Raw genomic sequence first — 24,358 nt, 5'->3', positions numbered from 1 at the left:
TTATAGAAAAAAATGTAACTGCATAGGGAATGGTTCTCTTGGGGGAATACACACACCCTAAGTGGTACTGTCTATAGCCATCTAGACTCCAGTCCATTTTACCAAAACTGTAATTCCATATCTTTATCCTCACGCTCTTGATCTGCTTCTCTTATACAGCTACCTCTGCCTTGCCAAAAACAGCTGAGAATCTAAAAGTCAACTTTAGCAATGGCATACGCATATTCTAAATACTTGAGTTGATTCAGCTTTAATTTACAGAATTTTAAACATCTCAAGCTTTATTTGGACACACGAATCTAAATGTCATAGTCACTAATCAACTCAATTTTCATTTCCACTGAAGTAATCATGGTCCCAACTAAGCCTAAAAAAAATGAATTGCTGGCCAACTCCAGGCCCAGTGCAAAATTCAAGACAGCTGTGCTGCAAACCTATGCATCTGTGCACACTCTGAGGTGCTTAAGATCGGAACCTGGTGTGAAATACCTCCTTCAGAGGGAAAGAAGAAAGGGCCGTGAACAAGGGGACTGGTGTGTTCGGCTAAAGAAAGGAGAACAGCATCCCTGCTATTCCAGGACAAGAGGACCTACACATGCTGAGAGAGCAGCTGGGAATCAGAAAGCACAGGATGGGGCTTCCCTGCTGGCTCAGTGGTAAAGAACCCACCTGCCAATGCAGGTGACATGAGTTTGATCCCTGATCCAAGAAGATCCCAAATGCTGCAAAGCAACTAAGCTGGTGCACCACAACTGCTGAGCCAGTCCTCTGGAGCCCGGGAGCCTCAACTCCTGAGCCCACTGACTGAAGCCTGTGATCCCTAAAGTCCAAGCTTCCCAGCAAGAGAAGCCACCACAATGAAAAGTGTCTGCACCAAAATTAGAGAGTAGCCCGCTTAGCAATAAAGACCCAGTACAGCCAAAATTAAATAAATAAATACGATTTAAAGAAAGAAAGAAAGAAAGCACAGGATGGAGGAGCTGTGAGAAGGATGAGACGGAGTCCCTGTCCTCGGGGAAGGTGGGGGTGGTCCCCTGACAGCCTATTCCTCTGACGTTGATTTGATACTGTTTCCACTTCACCAGGCTGAGCTTTCCAGACCAGCTAAGTCATTCATTTAAAATTCATTCACATTCATCTCAGTGAGAGAAAACAGGCAATCTCATATGTGATAGGTCTCTAGGTTGTCAATATATATAAAAGGCTTTACAAATTGCACACCCTTTGCCCCAAAATTCTACTTCTAGAAATTTTCTGTAAGGAAAAAATAGAAAAGTATTTAAATACACACACACACACACACACATATGTGATACTGTGATGCAATAAGAATATGTATTTTGATCTTCATCCCAACTCCTGGTTAGAGACCCTAAAAGCTTTGTAATTTCCTAAGCGATAAAGGTGCTAGAAATATCTTTTGTTTTAATATTTGGTCTCTGCCCCCAAGTTCCTGGCACCACTCTCCTAAATTCCTTGCAGTTTCCTAAGTGATAAGAGCACCGGGAGCACCTTTTGTTCTAATACTTGGTGTTTGGCTCTGGTTCCTGACACAGAGCTCCTAAATCTCTTAGAATTCCCTGGGAGATAAGAGTGACTTTTGTCTTAACAAGGTGATTCTTACCAGGCTCCTGGGTGTCTTCAGCATGGGAGCTGGTCATGAGAAAGACCACATGTGATTAGAAGCTTGGAACTTTGAGTCCACCCCCATCCTCAGGAAGAGGAGAGTTGAGGGAGACTGAGCTAATAATTGATCACACCTACATGATGACATTTCCAAAAAAATTCCCAGAACTGTGGGATTTGGAAGGCTTCCAGGTTGGTGAATATGTCAACGTGCCATCAGAGTGACAGAACCCAACTCCACAGGGACAGAAGCTCCTGTATTCAGGACTCTCCAGGCTCTGCCCGATGCATTTCTTCATCTGGCTATTATCTGTACCATTTATCACGCCCTTCTGTATATAATAGACTGGTTTCCCTGAGTTCTGTGAGCCATTATAGCAAATTATCAAGTCTGAAGAGGGAGGTCATGGGAAACCCCAACTTGTAGCCAAAAAGTAAAAGCGTTAGTCTCTCAGTCATGTCCGACTCTTCGAGACCCCCTAGAGACTGTAGCCTGCCAGGTTCCTCTGTCCATGGAATTCTCCAGGTCAAGAATATTGGAGCTAGTAGCCACTCCCTTCTCCAGGGGATCTTCCTGATGCAGGGATCAAACTGGGTCTTCTGCATCACAGAGAGATTCTTTACCATCTGAGTCACCAGAGAAGACCCAGCTTGTGGCTAAGTCAGACATAAATGTGAGTAACCTGAGGACCAGTACTTGTGATTGCCATCTGAAGTGGAGGCACTCTGCAGAACTGAGCTCTTAACCTGGGGGATCTGATGTTAACTCCAGGTAGACAGTGTCCAAATTGAATTGAACTCCAGGACACCCAGCAAGTGTGAGAGAATTCTTAGGTGTGGGAGTAAACCCACATATCTGGTGTTAGAAATCTTGTGAGTATAAGTAGAGAAAGAAAGAGGAATTTTCCTGTCAATGTGCAAAGATTGTGTTAATTATAAAAACAGCAACACAGAGATGGCAAAACATCTAATACATCTTTATGTATTTCTCTATTCCCTGGAGAAGGAAATGACAACACACTCCAGTATTCTTGCCTGGAAATCCCATGGACAGAGGAGCCTGGTGGGCTACAGACCACAGGGTCACAAAGAGTCAGAAATGACTGAATGACTGGGCACATTCCCACCGATGATATACTTCAGATCATAACCCTGGATTACAAATAATAGCACTGTTTGTTTTTTGTTTTTTTTAAGACAAAGGACTTGCTATTTTTCCAGTTTATTTGTTATTCAACCATTTAACAAGTAAAAGCATCATTAAAGATGATGTTTTTACTATGTTATGACATGTTTATGAGATACTTAACATACACTCCTTTCCCCTTCCAAAATGATATAAAATAGTAGGTATGACTCATCCATGTGTCTATATGTATCATATCTAAAAATGTGCAGATGTTATCCATATAGATTATTTCTGGAAATTGATTAGGAGTGAGTGTTTGGTGTTGCAAATGAATTAAATTTGATCCAAAATACAAAAATAAGTTGCTGAATGGGGAACCACTGTAGAGATAAGGTAACAGTGTGAAAGTCCCTCACCTGGTACCTTAATCTAAGCTTTGAGAAGTCACCAAAAATCTAGTTACGAGAATTTCCCAGGTATCTAAAAAGATGGAGCTTGAACTCTCCAAATGATAGATAAGTGAGCTTAAGATGAAATGGTAACAAAAGGTTTGAATATATCCTATGTGTGGGCACTGGAAAAAGAATATCTGATTCTGAGAGTTACTACAGGTTCACAAAAAGGGATTTAACTGATTAACTTCTGGAGAGGGGTGTGATAGACATGTTGCATCTTTAACAATGTCATTAAATAGGACTTCTCAGAATCTCCCGGCATACAAGACAGAATAAAATAGATATGAGCTAACCGAGACTGGTGAATACTAAATCAATGTCTCCTTGGCTGGAGACCTCCAGGGTATGTCACAGTGTTCTGATATCATCTCTGGTCTGTCCAATATTGTTATCAAAGGCTTAAATGAATCCATAGTGTATGCTAACCAAGCCTGCACATGGCCTGTATCAGGGAAGGAGAGAAACTGTACTTAAGACTGAGCTTCACAAAGAGCTTAAATGACTAAAATTGATAGCTAATTCTAACAGAATTAGACAGAATATGGGTAACAGTAAAGACCCATTTTTAGACACAAAATAGAACAAAATCCTTGCAATCCAGATTAAAACTCTACATGTGGTATTGTCCAAGGGTTTTTCAGTTCAGTTCAGTTCAGTTCAGTCGCTCAGTCGTGTCCTACTCTTTACGACCCCATGAATCGCAGCACACCAGGCCTCCCTGTCCATCACCAACTCCTGGAGTTCACTCAGACTCGTGTCCATCAAGTCAGTGATGCCATCCAGCCATCTCATCCTCGGTTGTCCCCTTCTCTTCCTGCCCCCAATCCCTCCCAGCATCAGAGTCTTTTCCAATGAGTCAACTCTTCGCATGAGTGGCCAAAGTACTAGAGTTTCAGCTTTAGCATCATTCCTTCCAAAGTCAGAGTTACTGTGTCCTAGCTATCAAAACAGACCAAAGCACCAACACAGTTAGTCAGGGAACTGCCTAAGTCAGTATTTTTCATTTCAATGCACTCTAACAGATATTTACTGAATACCTGCTAGTTGCTGGGTATAATGTAGGGCCCAGAGGAACAAACAGAAGACATGGCACCTGCCACCAAGGAGTTAATCACATAGTAGGAGAAAGAGAGAAAAGTAATTCATAGTATGAGAATTCCAGCAGTAGGAGAACCTACCAGGTACTGAGATAAGGAAGATAGAGGCGTTCTCCCTGTGGATGGGAGAGGGAAGGGGGTGATATCCAACACGGGGCAGCAGCCCTGCAGGGTGTTACTTAAATGCTAGAGTACCTTCACAGGACAGCTTCAGGATTCTGGGGGAGGGAGTCTCAAAGTGATGTCTCAGGGAGGTAGGTTTGAGGAAGAGGTAATGCTCAGCCTGCAGAAAGATGACAGACAGGTATGAAACCATGTTTTTCAGGGGAAAGGCTCTATGGCATATTTACAGCTTTATCCCCAGTGTCTATCTCTGGTACATGCTAACACACAATAAAACAGGTGATTTCATATAAAAATTTCCAACTTTTCTTCAAATCTTAAAAGACATGGCAACTCTGGGCCTCCATGGCCACATGGAAATACCTGGGTGCCAACTGAGGTGGTTCAAGTGCTCATAATTTGCCACGGGGTCTTCCAACTACTGGGGGGCAGACTTCAGCTCAAAGAAAAATGTAATATCTAAAGCTAAAATCAGTGGTGAGATAAGCAGGAATGTTCACACAGAAGCCTGACAACAGCCTGCCTTAAATACCATCTGCAGAGAACAATCTCAGGTTTCATGCCACCATGAACATCCTTCCGTTACAGCATTTAATCAGTTTTTAAAAACTCATTTACTATATCCCACAAGTGTTATGATAATTTTTCATTCATTGTTAGAAATAAACGTTTTTGTCATTGTATCCATCTCAGTTGGGACACAGTAGATTCTAAATGAAGGTTTCAGTTCAGTTCAGTTGCTCAGTCGTGTCCAATTCTTTGCGACCCCACGAATCGCAGCACACCAGGCCTCCCTGTCCATCACCAACTCCCGGAGTTCCCTCAGACTCACGTCCATCGAGTCGGTGATGCCATCCAGCCATCTCATCCTCGGTCATCCCCTTCTCTTCCTGCCCCCAATCCCTCCCAGCATCAGAGTCTTTTCCAATGAGTCAACTCTTCACATGAGGTGGCCAAAGTACTACAGTTTCAGCTTTAGCATCATTCCTTCCAAAGAAATCCCTGGGCTGATCTCCTTCAGAATGGACTGGTTGGGTCTCCTTGCAGTCCAAGGGACCCTCAAGAGTCTTCTCCAACACCACAGTTCAAAAGCATCAATTCTTCGGCGCTCAGCCCTCCTCACAGTCCAACTCTCACATCCATACATGACCCCTGGAAAAACCATAGCCTTGACTAGATGGACCTTTGTTGGCAAACTAATGTCTCTGCTTTTCAATATGCTATCTAGGTTTGTCATAACTTTTCTTCCAAGGAGTAAGCATCTTTTAATTTCATGGCTGCAGTCACCATCTGCAGTGATTTTGGAGCCCCAAAATATAAAGTCTGACACTGTTTCCACTGTTTCCCCATCTATTTCCTATGAAGTGATGGGACCAGATGCCATGATCTTCGTTTTCTGAATGTTGAGCTTTGAGCCAACTTTTTCACTCTCCACTTTCACTTTCATCAAGAGGCTTTTAGTTCCTCTTCACTTTCTGCCATATGAATGAACAAATAAATTGACATTAAGCTGGAAGTCGGAAAAAAACCATCTTTTCCTTTCTACTCAAATAATCTCTAAGTTTATTTGATAACTTTCATTTCTAATTTAAAACTAGGCCAAGCAGTAGGAAATAAAACTTTTTTCCTAAAAAAATCTTAATAGTCATGTCTGCCTGGCTGAAAGCCTTGCAGACTTTCGCAGATAAAACGCAAACACCCACTTCTCGATCTGAACTCCTCTGCCTCCTTGTAAAACCGCCCAGAAAAGGGAGGGGGGCACATGCAGCACACAGCACCAGTTCCTGGTACCAGTTCCCAGGCAAGACCACAGGGTCAGACAGTGTGGCAGCGGGCAGTCACAGGAGGAGGGGTGAAGAGGGGGAGAAAGACTCATTGGTTTTGCCCCCCAGTAAGGCACACTCTTCTGCTTCTGTTAGGTCCATACCATTTCTGTCCTTTATTGAGCCCATCTTTGCACGAAATGTTCCCTTGGTATCTCTAATTTTCTTGAAGAGCTCTCTAGTCTTTCCCATTCTATTGTTTTCCTCTATTTCTTTGCTTTGATCACTGAGGAAGGCTTTCTTATCTCTCCTGCCGATTCTTTGGAACTCTGCATTCAAATGGGTATATCTTTCCTTTTCTCCTTTACCTTTCACTTCTCTTCTTTTCACAGCTATTTGTAAGGCCTCCTCAGACAGCCATTTTGCTTTTTTGCATTTCTTTTTCTTGGGGATGGTCTTGATCCCTGTCTCCTATACAATGTTACGAACCTCCGTCCATAGTTCATAAGGCACTCTATCAGATACAGTCCCTTAAATCTATTTGTCACTTCCACTGTATAATCATAAGGGATTTGGTTTGAGTCATACCTGAATGACCAAAGAAAGGCAATGCCAAGAATGCTCAAACTACCACACAATTGCACTCATCTCACATGCTAGCAAAGTAATGCTCAATATTCTCAAAGGCAGGCTTCAGAAATATGTGAACTGTGAACTTCCAGATGTTCAAGCTGGTTTTAGAAAAGGCAAAGGAACCAGAGATCAAATTGCCAACATCCGCTGGATCATGGAAAAAGCAAGACAGTTCCACAAAAACATCTATTTCTGCTTTATTGACTATGCCAAAGCCTTTGACTGTGTGGATCACAATAAACTGTGGAAAATTCTGAAAGAGATGGGAATACCAGACCACCTGACCTGCCTCTTGAGAAACCTGTATGCAGGTTAGGAAGCAACAGTTAGAACTGGACATGGACCAACAGACTGGTTCCAAATAGGAAAAGGAGTGCGTCAAGGCTGTATATTGTCACCCTGCTTATTTAACTTATATGCAGAGTACATCATGAGAAATGCTGGGCTGGAAGAAGCACAAACTGGAATCAAGATTCCCTGGAGAAATATCAATAACCTCAGACATGCAGATGATACCACCCTTATGGCAGAAAGTGAAGAACTAAAAAGCCTCTTGATGAAAGTGAAAGAAGAGAGTGAAAAAGGTGGCTTTAAAGCTCAGTATTTAGCAAACTAAGATCATGGCATCTGGTCCCATCACTTCATGGGAAATAGATGGGGAAACAGTGGAAACAGTGGCTTTATTTTTGGGGCTCCAAAATCACTGCAGATGGTGATTGCAACCATGAAATTAGAAGACACTTACTCCTTGGAAGGAAAGTTATGACCAACCTAGACAGCATATTAAAAAGAAGAGACATTACTCTGTCAACAAAGTTCCTTCTAATCAAGGCTATGGTTTTTCTAGTAGTTATGTATGGATGTGAGAGTTGGACTATAAAGAAAGCTGAGTGCCGAAGAATTGATACTTTTGAACTGTGGTGTTGGAGAAGACTCTTAAGAGTCCCTTGGACTGCAAGAAGATCCAGCCAGTCCATCCTAAAGGAGATCAGTCCTGGTTGTTCATTAGAAGGACTGATGTTGAAGCTGAAACTCCAATACTTTGGCCACCTGATGCAAAGAGCTGACTCATTGGATAAGACCCTGATGCTGGGAAAGATTGAGGGCAGGAGGAGAAGGGGATGACAGAGGATGCAATGATGGTTGGATGGCATCACTGACTCAATGGACATGAGTTTGGGTGAACTCTGGGAGTTGGTTATGGACACGGTGGCCTGGCATGCTGTGATTCATGGGGTCACAAAGAGTCGGACATGACTGAGCAACTGAACTGAACTGAATCCACACTCTCACAGACTAGAGCTCCAGATAAAGCCCATTACTTTAATTTTCCTCTTGGAAAACACCTCTGATTTAGAAGAAAATAAAAGCAGGTATATCTCTGAAAGAGACTTCTACTTGAGAATATACTAGGGTCCATCCTCAAGGGGACCCCAACTCTATTTCAGTCAAAGAGCCATACCTTAGTGAACTGGCAGGGCATGGAAACTGCATGAGGTCTTGGCTCTCTTTTGTGGTGACTCAAGTCTAGTTTGGGGCCCTGAACCTGGAATTTTCCTGGTTATACAAATAGGTCAAGTAAGATTTAAGAGGGCTGCCTGCCCACTTCATGTCACCATTCCTGTGGGTCATAACGTCCCAGTTCTCACCACATCCTCACGCCTGCCATGTCAATGCTCCCACCTAGATTTTGGCCGCTAAGCTCTGCCACCCAGCCTCTGGAACTCCAGCATCCCCTCAACCCCACTGGAGTCAGAAAGCCCACTGCAGTGGTAGCATATCCCACATCACACTTGGCCAACAGCAAAGAAGTGCCACAGAGCTTCCCAACCTTGCAGGCACTCTCCTATTTACGTATTTTTCAATGCCTCAGTGCAGAGAGAAGCATTTGGCCCTCTCAGGGGATACAGGATAGGGGGTACCAGGAATGTGTGTGTAGACGATGTGATGAATGGACCTCAACGTTCCCACCTCAACGAGCTTCTGGATTCCTTTCTCTGTCATGCCAGGCAGATTTTGGCATCTCAACCTCATTAAACATAGGCCCCACTGAGTTGCAGTGGTTCCCGGGACTCTGAATCACTAGTGTGCTGGTTACAATTGCTGATTCCCTGATCCCATCCCAAGATATTCTAAGCCAGTAGATCTGAGAGGGGGCCCAGAGATCTGCCCTAAGCAACCCAATAATTCAAGACAGGTGATACTCAGAACTGTAATGCTCAGGTCTTAAAGCTTAAGGGAAAGCTGCATATGGTTGCTATGTTTACCAGAAAAAAATCCAGGTTTCTCAGCAATAACATAATATAACATACATTCTTCTCCAGTAAAAACCATAAACAGGGGAAAGAAAAAACTAAATGTACCCCTCATCTTCTGTTTTTGGTGTCTCGAGTGATGGCTTCTCTCACACTTCCCTGGTGACTTTCCATAGCCCATTCTCCTGTCTTCCTCCCTCAGCACTCATTTTTCTTCTTCTCATCTCCTGCCTTCATTACAGCTCTCAAATGCTTCTAAGTGCTTCCCATAGTCTTCTTAGATCATTCAGCCAATAAACAACAACATCTGGATCTTCTCATTTTTCCTCTAAGGCCTGTCCCTTAGGCCCTTCATCATTTTGGTTGCTTTTCTTCTGCATTCCCTCCAGTACCAGGCATAAATCAACAAATCAGCATCACTTCATGTCTCTAAAGAACCAAAGGATGTGATTCACAGGCACCGGTGCAAACAAGAGTGCAGAGAGGAGATGGTGCCCTGAGGCAAAGGCAAAATAGACCCCCTCCACCCCGCCTCCCACTCCAGCTCTGAGGAAGCTGTAGGGAAGGACCAGGCTGCGTGGAGCTGGTCAGGAGGAGGCCACAGTCACTGTTGTCAAAGAAAGGGTGAGGAAACAGGGCAGGAAGATCAGAGGCCATAGAAGGAAGCAAGTCCCAGAAAATGTGAATCCGCAAAGAAAAAAAATTAACAGATCAACACCAAATATAATATAGGTATAACTATAACTGACCTGTCAATTTTAAGAAAATGGGTTTCTTTCTTTTCAAGGTATGTATGTTTGGCGGAGTTCCTGGATGCAATGCCATCAGACACCAGCTACCTGACACAGCCCTGCCCAAGACTCCCTCACTTCAGACACCAGACCTCCTGCACATCTGACCTCCTGGCCACAAATTCAGGGGTTCCCACGACTCCCTTAGATTCAACAATTTGTAAGAACGACTCATAGAATTCAGGAAAGCATAATACTTATTTTTTTTAATTAATGTCTTTATTTTTAATTAGAGTATAATTGCTTTACAATATAGTATTAGTTTCTGCCATGTAACAACAAGGGTATATGTATGTCCCCTCCCTCTTGAACTTCCCTCCTACCTCCCACTCCAAGCATGATACTCTTTTATGATTACAGTTTTAATATAAAAGATATGAGCCAAAACTGATAGAAAAAAAAAAAAAAAGATTCATGGGGCCAAGTCTGAAAGGGTCCTAAGCACGAGCCTTCCATATCTCCAGGACACATCAGCCCCTGAGCACACTGATGTAGAACTGCCGACCAGGAAATCACAACCAAGCTTAACCAGGGTTTCAATGGCGAAGCTAACTGATTCCATCACTGGCCACTTCAGCACCCCTTTCCCTTCCCAGATGTTGGAAGGTAGGGCCTTCCTAGATATTGTAACTGCAGAACTAACTCATACTGGGCCCATGCTGTTTCTAACAAGACACCAAGATGTTTTTCAGAGACAACAGAATAAAACCACAAGTCATGCAGCTGAGGCATGCTCTGAGGAGAAAATTGTGACCTCAGATAACACCCAGAACCAAAGTTTCTCTGTCCTCAACCCTACACCCCAACTCCCAACAGGGAACTAAAGGACAGGAACATGGCTGCAACCTGAACACCTTTCGGAAGTGAACGATCCATTGTCCAGGAAGATCCAGTATGACACCCCATCATCACAGCTTAGCAATCCAAACCACCCAACAGGGCTTCTGCACACCGACCCTCCTCCACTAACCCTAAAAGCCTGAACCCTGCTTGCTGTCTCCTTGCTGCTTGACCTCACAATAATGTCCTTTTCTCAAAAGCCAGTGCCACAGCATCGTTACCAGCAAGCCTGGCTTAGAAACAAAAATCATTTGGCTCCAAGTCCCAACTCTTTAATCATAAGATTAGTCTTTCCAGCAGGACCAGCTGCATTCTAAAGCTATCTGGAGGCCCACCGTGAGTCAACTCCTCCTTAGCATAAATTCAGGTGTGGTCCCAGGGAGTCCCCATGAACAACAAAGTCACTCCTATCACTCTGGAAACTCGAATGGTTTAGAAGCTCCTTCCCAGAAACCTGGGGAAAGGCCAGACAAGTTCTTGCACAGCTGCGGGGAAGAGGAAGTCTCTCCCACTTAACCATAGCATCCTCGAGAAAGTATTTTCAGGTCCTTATACTCCATGTGGGCTTCTCAGGTGGCCCTAGTGGTGAAGAACCCGCCTGCCAATGCATGAGACATGAGATTTAGGTTCCATCCCTGGGTCGGGAAGATCCCCTGGAGGAGGCTAGGGCATGGCATTTCCCTCCAGTATTCTTGCATGGAGAATCCCATGGACAGAGGAACCTGGTGAGCTACCATAATCTGTGGAGTTGCAAAGAGTTAGACAAGACTAAAGTGACTTAGCACACACACACGCACGCATACTCCATTTAATCCAACCAGAAATGATATTTCATCGTCTAACTCATTAACTGGAAAAAACAAAAAAATGGCCTTTCATTACAGATAGCAGGACACTGGCATGGAGGAATTTGGGTCTCCATGAGCAGGGTATGGAGAGAATCCTGTGTAATTCTGATGTTTGCTAGAATTGTGTTCAGTTTACAGCAAGCACCCCCACAACCATAATGCTGCCACAAAAGCAGCTCATGATTTAAAACTGCTAAAGATGTCATTCCCCACAGAGGGTCACAGTCTTAGCAGGTTACAGCAGAGCCATTGGAGCCCTTTCAGGATCAGAGCTGCCCCTTCACTTCCTAGTAAGTACGACACACTGCAACTCTGTGTGTCCAGCAAATTCCACTTTTGTCTTTGATAGAGGAAGGGAAAATGATACATAAGCCAAGAAATAAGTCCAGCAGATTTTCCCTCTAAGGGTGTTGTTGCCATTGTTTAGTCACTAAGTGATGTCTGACTCTGTGACCACAGGGACTATAGCCCACCAGGCTCTTCTCTCCATTAGATTCTTCAGGCAAGAATTCTGGAGTGGGTTGCCATTCCCTTCTCCAGGGATCTTCGCAACCCAGGGATATCCTGCATTGGTAGGCAGATTCTTTACTGCTGAGCCACATGGGAAGCCCTGTAAGGGTGCTCAGTTCAGTTCAGTCACTCAGGCATGTCCGACTCTTTGCGACCCCATGAATCGCAGCACACCAGGCCTCCCTGTCCGTCACCAACTCCTGGAGTTCACTCAGACTCACGTCCATCGAGTTGGTGATGCCATCCAGCCATCTCATCCTCTGTCATCCCCTTCTCCACCTGCCCCCAATCCCTCCTAGCATCAGAGTCTTTTCCAATGAGTCAACTCTTCGCATGAGGTGGCCAAAGTACTGGAGTTTCAGCTTCAGCATCATTCCTTCCAAAGAACACCCAGGACTGATCTCCTTCATAATGGACTGGTTGGATCTCCTTGCAGTCCAAGGGACTCTCAAGAGTCTTCTGCAACACCACAGTTGAAAAGCATCAATTCTTCAGCGCTCAGCTTTCTTCACAGCCTAACTCTCACATCCATACATGACCACTGGAAAAACCATAGCCTTGACTAGACGGACCATTGTTGGCAAAGTAATGTCTCTGCTTTTGTGTCTGCTGCTGCTAAGTCACTTCAGTCGTGTCCGACTCTGTGCGACCCCATAGATGGCGGCCCACCAGGCTACCCCGTCCCTGGGATTCTCCAGGCAAGAACACTGGAGTGGGTTGCCATTTCCATTTCCAATGCATGAAAGTGAAAAGCGAAAGTGAAGTTGCTCAGTCTTGTCCGACTAGTAGCGACCCCATGGACTGCAGCCTACCAGGCTCCTCTGTCCATGGGATTTTCCAGGCAAGAGTACTGGAGTGGGGTGCCATTGCCTTCTACCTAAATCATTACCTGAATATTTACTTACCTAAACATTTACCTGAAGAAGTCGGGCATTCACAAACATGATTTAAACAATTAATTTACCAAGCTCCTATCTATGTTGCATGTCAGGCACTGTTCCAGGTGCTTAAGATAAACCTCACAGAGTTCACACAGTAGTGAGGAGACACAAAAAGCAGCAATAAATCATTATGCCAGATAACAGTGCGGGCTACCAAGGCAAAGAGGGCAGGAGAGTCTGAGAGTAAGGACAGCACATGGAGGAGTGCCTGCTATTTCAGATCAGGTGGCCAGGGAAGGCCTCTGGGATGAAGTGACGTTTGAGCAGAGACTGAAGGTGGTGAGAAAAGAAGCAATGCAAGGACCTGGGCAAAGAGCATTCCAGGAAGAAGAAGCCAAGTGCAAACTCCCTTGGGAGCCAAAGTTTGGTCTGTACCAGGAATACAGACTCTACAAGGTAACACAGAGAGAATGAGGTAGAGACTGAAGACTATAGGTCTGGGTGTGGCCAGGGTCAGATCAAACAGGAGCCATCTCTTATCATTTGGAAAAGGAACAAAGCCATTACTGATGCAAGATTAGCATTCCTCATCCCCCTTTTAAGTGGGGAGATTACATAATCAAAGTCTGAAAAAGCTGACTGTAGCTCCCAAGGATGATAGAAAATACATTTTTTATTAAAACAGAAATGATTGCTTCAGAAGATGTTTTCCAAACCTTCACCAATTTGAGGAACTTACCTATTAAAAACTCTCATGATTCAGAAATATATTCCTCTCATTTTCCCTCCCTCCTACACCATCAGACTGTAGTCTAAAGTCTATTTTACATCTAAAGCATATTCTAACAGACAAGGATCATAACCTTCTTCTCTTGGGGTTTCTACGATAACCTTCATTTGGAATTAAATTTTCAGAAAACATTTTTTTTTCATTTTTTTCTATAAAAATCTTCATTGCCTCCAATCACATTTTTTCTTAGCTACACCTACATCCATTACCAAACATCCTAGAAAATCTAGTCAAACATCCTAAACAGTCTTCACTTGTCTTAAGATTATCAGTCTTGTAGCAATAGACTATTTCAAAATGAATGCCCAGAGAGGTCAAATCAAAAGGAACAGAACCAAAAGGAACATGCACTATTTCTTTTAGGTTCTGGGCATAGAGGCTAGAGCTGACTTTCATGGTTGGCGTATCATTTGTGCCTTAAAGTTGCAAAGTGTTGCCCCCCCCCCAAAAAAATAAAAAAATAAAAACCTCTCAAGATCTAAATATTAAAGTGTTGAAAATCCTTACAGCTGCACATATTAAGATATTCTATTTTTTAACTCTGACATTTAAACCACCCACTTTCACTCATATGGTTTATATTACCATCAGAAGCATTCAATAAAATAAAACTTTACAGCAAACTAGTAGAACACTATGATCTAATAGCCTGAGCATGGAAAGAGATCAAGGTCTTTTATTTGCCTTCCTTCTCCTTCTATATCATGGAAAAACCAGCGGTTCTTTCTTGTTGAAGGAAGCTTCTCCTTGCTTCTCGATGTGGAATGGCACAGCCAAGAATTCAGCAGGAGCTGCTTCTCCATGAAAGTTAAAAAGCTAAGCACCTTTTAAATCAATTAGGACCATTTTTCAATGCAGGCATTACAGGGTTTGGTTCTGGGTCAGCTCAGCGTCTACAAAGTGACTTCATGTGCTTCTCCTGATTCCAGTGTTAAAAACAGGTCATGGCCAGTGAAGGATGAAGAAAGAAAACAAAAAAGATTACTGCTGCAGATTAAGTTTTCACAGATGTTTTGATTCTGCTCTACAAAAGTCCAAAACTATTCCTGTGTGCCCTTGGAAATGAGATTATGAAAAGACTGAATAGAATATTTGACTAGAGACAGAAATTCATTAGAATTCTACATTCACTCTAAGCAACACAAAGAAATGATCATTTGTATCAGTTAAAGTTTGACCAGAGAAGCAGAACCACCAGGAATGATACAGCTAAAGGAATTTGCTACAGAGACTTGACCTTTCATAATCCAGAGAAACTCATTTAATAGCTTATACAGGACTGCTGCTATTGTGTCTGTAACAAGTGGAAAGCCAGCAGGGCAGGTATTCCAGAAGGAAGGATGGAACCTGAAGTAGGGGAAAGAAGAAGGGGCTGGAATCCACAAAGAAGAACTAGAATACACTTCTCTCTTGCAGCCTCCTAGGCTCCAACTTTAATGATGGGAGTGGCTTGCAAACTGGCCAGCAGTATCCATACAGCTGATCACACATGGAAACCATGATTTCAAGTAGCTACGGGAGATATGGAAAACTCTGGAGGAGCTGCACAATCAGCTTTGCTGCACAGCAGAGTGGGTTAGTCTGCAAGTCTGGGACAACCAGCATGAGCTGTGACACACCAAAACCTACACCCACCTTCTGAGCAAGGACATGGCTGAAACAGAGCAGGGCACTGTGGGATGTTCCCAGGAGAGACCCCCACCTCCAATGTCCTCAGCCTGCCTTCTGTCTGTAGAAAAATTTTAGTTGAAGAATAAATTTAATCAGAGAGATGAGAGAATGTAGAAGCAAAGGAAAGCAGTCAAATAAGACTAAATAGTTTAGCCATTAAACAAGTCAAAGACTTTTAGTTCCTAGGCTTCCCTGGTGGCTCAGAGGGTAAAGTGTCAGCCTGCAATGCAGGAGACCCAGGTTCGATCCCTGGGTCGGGAAGATCCCCTGGAAAAGGAAATGGCAACCCGCTCCAGTATTCTTGCCTGGAGAATCCCATGGATGGAGGAGCCTGATGGGCTACAGTTCAGTTCAGTTGCTCAGTAGTGTCCGACTCTTCGCGACCCCATGAATCGCAGCATGCCAGGCTCTCCTGTCCATTACCAACTCCTGGAGTTCACCCAGACTCACGTCCATCGAGTCAGTGATGCCATCCAGCCATCTCATCCTCGGTCATCCCCTTCTCCACCTGCCCCCAATCCCTCCCAGCATCAGAGTCTTCCAATGAGTCAACTCTTCACATGAGGTGGCCAAAGTACTGGAGATTCAGCTTTAGCATCATTCCTTTCAAAGAAATCCCAGGGCTGATCTCCTTCAGAATGAACTGGTTGGATCTCCTTGCAGTCCAAGGGACTCTCAAGAGTGTTCTGCAACACCACAGTTCAAAAGCATCAATTCTTCAGCACTCAGCCCTCTTCACACTCCAACTCTCACATCCATACATGACCAATGGAAAACCATAGCCTTGACTAGACGGTCCTTAGTCGGCAATGTAACGTCTCCGCTTTTGAATATGCTATCTAGGTTGGTCATGACTTTTCTTCCAAGAAGTAAGCATCTTTTAATTTCGTGGCTGCAGTCACCATCTGCAGTGATTTTGGAGCCCAAAAAAATTAAGTCTGACACTGTTTCCACTGTTTCCCCATCTATTTCCCATGAAGTGATGGGACCAGATGCCATGATCTTAGTTTGCTGAATGTCGAGCTTTAAGCCAACTTTTTCGCTCTCCTCTTTCACTTTCATCAAGAGGCTTTTTAAAAGTTCCTCTTCACTTTCTGCCATAAGGGTGGTGTCATCTGCATATCTGAGGTTATTGATATTTCTCCCGGCAATCTTGATTCCAGCTTGTGTTTCTTCCAGTCCAGAGTTTCTCATGAGGTACTCTGCATATAAGTTAAATAAGCAGGGTGACAATATACAGCCTTGATGTACTCCTTTTCCTATTTGGAACCAGTCTGTTGTTCCATGTCCAGTTCTAACTGTTGCTTCCTGACCTGCATACAGACTTCTCAAGAGGCAGGTTAGGTGGTCTGGTATTCCCATCTCTTTCAGAATTTTCCACAGTTTCTTTACAGTGAAAGGCTTTGGCATAGTCAATAAAGCAGAAATAGATGTTTCTCTGGAACTCTCTTGCTTTTCCATGATCCAGCGGATGTTGGCAATTTGATCTCTGGTTCCTCTGCCTTTTCTAAAACCAGCTTGAACATCTGGAAGGTCATGGTTCACGTATTGCTGAAGCCTGGCTTGGAGAATTTTGAGCATTACTTTACTAGCATGTGAGATGAGTGCAATTGTGCGGTAGTTTGAGCATTCTTTGGATTGCCTTTCTTTGGGATTAGAATGAAAACTGACCTTTTCCAGTCCTGTGGCCGCTGCTGAGTTTTCCAAACTTGCTGGCATATTGACTGCAGCACTTTCACAGCATCATCTTTAAGGATTTGAAACAGCTCAACTTGAATGGCATCACCTCCACTAGCTTTGTTCGTAGTGATGCTTTCTAAGGCCCACTTGACTTCACATTCCAAGATGTCTAGCTCTATATTAGTGATCACATCATCATGATTATCTGGGTCGTGAAGATCTTTTTTGTACAGTTCTTTCGTGTATTCTTGCCACCTCTTCTTAATATCTTCTGCTTCTGTAAGGTCCATACCATTTCTGTCCTTTATGGAGCCCATCTTTGCATGAAATGTTCCCTTGGTATCTCTAATTTTCTTGAAGAGATCTCCAGTCTTTCCCATTCTGTTGTTTTCCTCTATTTCTTTGCATTGATCGCTGAAGAAGGCTTTCTTATCTCTTCTTGCTATTCTTTGGAACTCTGCATTCAAATGCTTATATCTTTCCTTTTCTCCTTTGCTTTTCACCTCTCTTCTTTTCACAGCTATTTATAAGGCCTCCCCAGACAGCCATTTTGCTTTTTGGCATTTCTTTTCCATGGGGTGATCTTGATCCCTGTCTCCTGTACAATGTCAGTCCACAGGGTTGCAAAGAGTCAGGCAGGACTGAGCGATTTCACTTTCACTTTCAAGGGCTATAGATAATACTCTAAGCCATATCCTTTGCAGATACTGAAACCCCCCACCAGGTGGAAGAAGATAACTACATGACGACCAGACGACAGCCATGACATAAGCTGCCGTGATTCCAAGAATGAGCCTCAAGGAAATAGGAACAAACCAGCTTGGAAATGAGGATCAACTGTACTTCAAACGATCACAGTGAAGCTGATCAGATGACTTTCAAGATGACGGACTATCAAAGCTGACTGTGCTATTTCTACAAGTAGCCACCTCCCTCCACCTACACACCCCTGAAATGCCCCTTTAAAAGCTCTTGCCCAATAATTGTCAGTGAAGAGTGAGCCCATGGACATGGGTCCACCCTCTCTTCTACTTCCTGCCTCCAAGATAAAGCAAACTTTTCTTTCCACCAACCTTGTCTCTCAAATATTGGCTTTCTACCAATGAGGAGCAGGACTGCATTTTGGTAACACAGTCATTTCACTTTCACTGTCCAAACCTTGAACAAATTTCTCCTGTCCGCCTCTAACCAAGTACAGCACAGGAAAGAAATTTCTAAGATGAGGTTCCAGCTAGCTAAACTGATACGGTACAAAGTCACCGCATCTTGGGAAGCTGCCTTCATCTTCCATTGTGCTTGGACCCCCAAACTGGTCAAAGTAGACACTCTAATAATCCACTTCCCCACTTCAACTTCTACCCATTTCTTACATAAGAATAACTGTGATTAGTATTAATATATTTCTATACAAGCAAGCACCTTTATGGTAACAAGCGTTGCATTTCTTTATAAATAAATTTATGTAGCATTTACTATAAGGGAATTTCTATCTGTCAGTATGCGTGACATTCATTCACTTATTTGAAGATAAGAAACTACCTGTAATGAAATAAATCAGCTTGAGATTTACACTGGGAAAAAACTTGTGAAGATTAAAGAAAAACAAACTATAGAGTAGAAGGAAATCCTGACAAAGAATTTATATCTAGAATATATTAAGAAATCGTAAAACTCAACATTTAAAAAAATCCATTTAGAAAATTGACAAAAATATGAAGAGAAATTTTAACAAAGAGGATATACAGAAGCCAAATAGACACATGAAAAAATATTTAACACCATCAGTCAGCTATTAGAGCTAATTAAAAGCACAATGACATGCACTACACACCTATCAGAATGGCTACAATAAAAAACAATGACAAAAAACTGGTGAGGAAGTAGAGAAGCTGGATGACACAAACACTGCTGATGGGATGGGATGGAAAACAGCTTGTCAGTTTCGCAAAACACTAAACATGTAACTACCACATGACCCAGCAATTGTACTCCTGACATTTACCCTGCTGCTGCTACTGCTAAGTCACTTCAGTCGTGTCTGACTCTATGCGACTCCTCCATCCCTGGGATTCTCCAGGCAAAAACACTGGAAAGTGAAAGTGAAAGTGAAGTCGTTCAGTCGACTCTTAGTGACCCCACAGACTGCAGCCCACCAGGCTCCTCCCTCCATGGGATTCTCCAGGCAAAAGTACTGGAGTGGGGTGCCATTTCCTTCTCCAGGGGATCTTCCTGACCCAGGGATTGAACCCTGGTCTCCTGCATTCCAGGCAGACACTTTAACCTCTGAGCCACCAGGGAAGTCTTAGGTTACTATTTCCTTCTCCAGTGCATGAAACTGAAAAGTGAAAGTGAAATCGCTCAGTCGTGTCCGACTCTTTGCAACCCTATGGACTGCAGCCCACCAGGCTTCTCCGTCCATGAGATTTTCCAGGCAAGAGTACTGGAGTGGGGTGCCATTGCCTTCTCCGGACATTTACCCTAGAGAAATAAAATCTATCTTCACATAAAACTCTGCAGATGAATGTTTGTAGCAACTTTATTTGCAATACCCCAAAACTGGAAACATTATAGCCAACAGCAAAAAACTGAAAACTTTTCTTCTAAGATTAGGAACAAGGTATAAATGACCACTCCTGTCGTTTCTATTCAGCATAGAACTGGAAGTCCTAGGTAGAGCACTTAGGCAAGGAAAAGAAATAAAGGGGATCTACATCAGGAAGGAAGAATAAAATTATGTCTGTTTACAGATGACACGATCTCATATATAGACAACCCTAAAGATGCTACCAAAAATCTATCAGAACTAATATAATTCAGTAAAGTTACAGAATACAAAAACCAGAATAAAATACCAGCTGTATTTCCATACACTAATAATAAACTCCTGGAGGAGGGCATGGCAACCCACTCCACTACTCTTGCCTGGAGAAGCCCCATGGATACAGGAGCCTGGCAAGCTACAGTACAGACCATGGGGTCACAAAGAGTCAAACATGACTGAACGACTAAGCACACACAATAATAAACTATCCAAAATTAACGGAAAAAAATCCCACTTACTATAGCATCAAAAAGAATGAAATACTGAGGAATAAAATTAACCATAGAGGTTTCCTCAGTGGTAAATAATCTGCCTACAATGCAGGAGCATGGGAGGAAGATCCTCTGGAGGAGGGCATGGTAACTCACTCCAGCATTCTTGGAGGGAAAATTCCATGGACAGAGGAGCCTGGCAGGCTATAATCCATGGGATCACAAACAGCTGGACACGACTGAAGCCACTGAGTAGTAGCAGCAAATTTAACCAAAGAGATGAAAGACTGACACACTTACAACTACAAATCACTGATGAAAGAAATTAAAGAAGACACAAATAAATGGAAAGACATGCCATGTTCATAAATGGGAAGACTTAATATTGTTCATATATTATAGATTCAATGTAATCCCTATCAAAATGCCAAGGCATTTTTTATAGCAAAAGAAAAAAAATCATAAATTTTATATTGAATCAAAAAATCCTGAATATAAAAAGTAATCTTGATCAACAGGAATAAAACTGGAGGCACCACACTTCCTGACTTCAAAATATATTCCAATGCTACAGTAATTAAAACCATGCAGTACTGGCCTAAAAACAGACTTACAGATCAATGGAAAAGAACAGAGCCATTAACCCATGTATATACAGTCAAATGATCTTTGACAAGGGTTCCAAGAATATACAATGGGGAAAGGACAGTCTTCAATAAATTATATTGGGAAAACTGGCTAACCACATACAAATGAATGAAATTAGACTCTTACCACATATACAAAAATCAAACCCCAAAATAGTAAAAATTTAAATATAACACCTGAAACTATAAAACTCTTACAAGAAAAATACAGAGGAAAAACTTCATGATGCTAGGCTCGGCAATGGTTTGTTAGATATGATAACAAAAGTACAAACAATAAAAGCAAAAATTAGACAAGTGGGACTATATCAAACTAAAGAAGCTTTGCAGAATAAAGGAAACAAGAGTGAAGAGACAACCTGCAGAATAGCAGAAAATGTTTGCAAACCAAATATCAGACATGTTATTAATATCTATGTAAGAATTAAAGATATTAAATTTAAAAAATAAAAAACTATATATATATATATATATATAAGGAATTTCTACAACTTAAAAGAAATTAAATAACTTGATTTTAAAAATGGGCAAAGAACAACTTGAATAGACATTTCTCCAAAGAAGACATGCGAATGGCCAATAGGTAGAGGGAAAGATGCTTAACATCACTAATCATGCAAATTGTGCTTTAATCATGCAAATCAAAACCACAATGAGATGCCACTTCATTCCTGTTAGATTCGTTTTTATGAAAACAAACAAACAAAAGGTAAGCATCAGTAAAGATGTGAAGAATTGGGAACATTTCTACACTATTGGTAAGAAAGTAAAATGGTACAGCTCCTATGGAAAACAGGATAGAGGTTCCTCAAAAATTAAAAAAATAATTACTATATGATTCAGCAATCCTTCTTCTGGGTCTATATCCAAAAGAATTGAAATTTTGACTCTGAAAACATATGTGTACTCCTGTGTTCACTATAGCATTATTCACAATAATCAAGATAAAAAACAAATCAAGTGCCCATCATCAGATGAACAGATAAAGGAAAAGTGATATATACACGATGTAATACTCTTCAGCCTTAAAAAGGAGGAAATCCTTCCATGTGCAACAACACAGAAGACCTTGGAGAGTATTATGCTACATGAAATAAGCCAGCCGCAGGAGTCCACTTATGTGAGGTCCCTGAAATAGTCTAACTCATAGAAACAGATACTAAGATGCTGGTTGCCAAGGGCAGGGTGAGGTGGGAGCAGCATCAGGAGTTGCTTTTTGACAGGTACTTAGTTTCAATTATACTAGAGGAATAAGTGCTAGAGAGTTGCCGCACAACATTGGACCTGCAGTTGAAATACTATATTGCGCCCTCAAAAACTTGTTAAGATGGCTTTAAATTTTCAAAATTTTTCCTTAAAAAGTTTAAGATACAGGTAAGACAGCTTGCACGTATCTCAAAGGCCACTTAGTGTTTTCACCAATTGTGCTTGTGTGCTCAATCCTGTCCAACCCTTTGTGATCTCATGTGACTGTAGCCCAGCAGGCTCCTCTGCCCATGGGATTTCCCAGACAAAAATACTGGAGTGGGTTGTTATTTCCTTCTCCAGGGCATCTTCCTGACCCAGGGATCGAACTCGAGTCTCTTGTGCCTCCTGCATTGGCAGGTGGATTCTTTACCACTGAGCCTCCTGGGAAGCCCTATTACCTAAATTAAAAATCATAAAGACATGACCTATGGAAAGTTCCTAGGCCAATGCTTGATTCACACTAAATAGTTAATAGATGTGATTTTTTCTGTCCTTCTGCAAAACAATCTTCAGAGTTGTGTTGGCCTAACATTGTTAACATCATCCTTTACACATGTCCAGCCTCACACTATTGCACTCTTGCACTAGAATATGCAGTTGCACCTCAGGTGATTATGATGACAAAGTCTCCACAACTTCTTCAAATCAATGCCTGTAAGAACAGAAAGATTAGCTGAATTTCTCTTTCTGAAGAGGCACTATTCCTTTCCAGTTAGTGCTCTGTTGCACTCTAGATTTGCAACTCAATTATCTTAAAAAAAAAAAAAAAGTATATCTTACACAGCCAGTAAGATATACTCTACAAAGAGCAATGCATCTTAGCAACCAGACTGCTTTTTCTAACCAGTGAGTATCACAAGTGAAGTTGCTCTCTGCCCCCTCAATTCTTCTCCTTAGCCCCTGTTCTGTTCAATGCCTGTTTTCCTCTTCATCAATGGTCTTCCCTCCTCTGTCTTCTGCCCCTGCCACTTCCTGCGTGAATTTTATTTATTTATTTTTTCCTGCATGAATTTTAAACAAATTTTTTAGAAAGCCAAGAAGTGAAGACACTCGTCTCTCTCCACCAACTGGGTACAGGCATTTGACCCTGACGTTTGTATACGGGCTTCCCTTGTGGCTCAGCTGGTAGAGAATCCACCAGCAATGCGGGAGACCTGGATTCAATCCCTGGGTTGGGAGGATCACCTGGAGAAGGGAAAGGCTACCCACTCCAGTATTCTGGCCTGGATGGGCTTCTCTTATGGCTCAGCTGGTAGAGAATCCGCCAGCAATGCAGGAGACCTGGGTTTAATCCCTGGATTGGGAAGATCCCCTGGAGAAGGAAAGGCTACCCACTCCAGTATTCTGGCCTGGAGAATTCCATGGACTGTACAGTCCATGGGGTCGCAAAGAGTTGGATACAACTGAGTGACTTTCACTTCACTTCACTTTGTATATGAAAAACATTCAAAGGAGGGACCTAGGCAGTCTCTCATGACTAGTATAAGCCTAGCACACCTCCTGCTGTGAGCTTCCACACCTTAAAGTAACCTCTGTAATAAATGAAGAGCAGGTCGGCTTAGAAGTTACACACATTGTGCCACCTGAGAATGTGCCATTTTAAAAAACATTTAGGGAAAAAAGGAATGAGCAACTTAGTATCTGAGGTTATCTTTCAACTAAAAAACAAGACCACTTTCCAATAGGATAAATGTTTATAAAATAATCTTCAGAGTCAAATGTGGAATTTCCTTACTCTCCTGAAAACATTCAACTTTCAGTGGAAGAATTAAGTCCAATGGCTCTGGTTTCCTTTTCTAAGTCATCAGCCACCTGTCAAGAGACCTGGGCCTCACGATCTGAGCAGGCTTTTCAAGCTGCTTACCCTGTCTCCTATGACCAGTATCATGAGGACGGGTTCATATTACACCCGTTGGAGAAGGCTTAAAACGCTGATGATACTGAACCAAAATTATTTCAACAGTTTTGTCCGGCACATTATAAGCTTAAATACTGAGCCAAATCATAATGGGTTGAGTCAAGCTCATGACATAGGAGCCAGCACTCCCTGGAATCAGCCCTTCTCCCCTCCCATCTGAAGCTAGCTCTCTTTTTAAATTCAAGAAAATACTCCATCCTTCAAAAATCCGACTCCCTTTGCACCTCATCACACTTGAAATGCTGAATCATGACTCTGAGGTTGTAAAAGAAAAACTACTTCGACTGGGACTCCGGGATCCCCAGAGGACCCCACGTTTTTCTGCCCTCGTTTGCTTTGCATCTTTTAAAGTCTAAATCTGGAGCTCTTCCCAAAGATCCGAGAGGCTCCAGGAACAGTCAAGGCTGCAGGTAGGGAGAG

At 42.6% G+C, this 24,358-nt stretch overlaps 1 protein-coding gene across 4 annotated transcripts in view; it reads right to left on the bottom strand.

Annotated features, from left to right (window-relative positions):
• TMTC1 (transmembrane O-mannosyltransferase targeting cadherins 1) overlaps positions 1 to 24,358 on the bottom strand; it is a 338,032-nt gene that overhangs the window by 312,715 nt on the left and 959 nt on the right. The window lies entirely within an intron of this gene.

Source organism: Ovis aries, chromosome 3 (genome assembly GCF_016772045.2).
Source record: "Ovis aries strain OAR_USU_Benz2616 breed Rambouillet chromosome 3, ARS-UI_Ramb_v3.0, whole genome shotgun sequence".
Classification (NCBI taxonomy): domain Eukaryota; kingdom Metazoa; phylum Chordata; class Mammalia; order Artiodactyla; family Bovidae; genus Ovis; species Ovis aries.
This window is presented reverse-complemented; position numbering and strand designations above follow the sequence as displayed.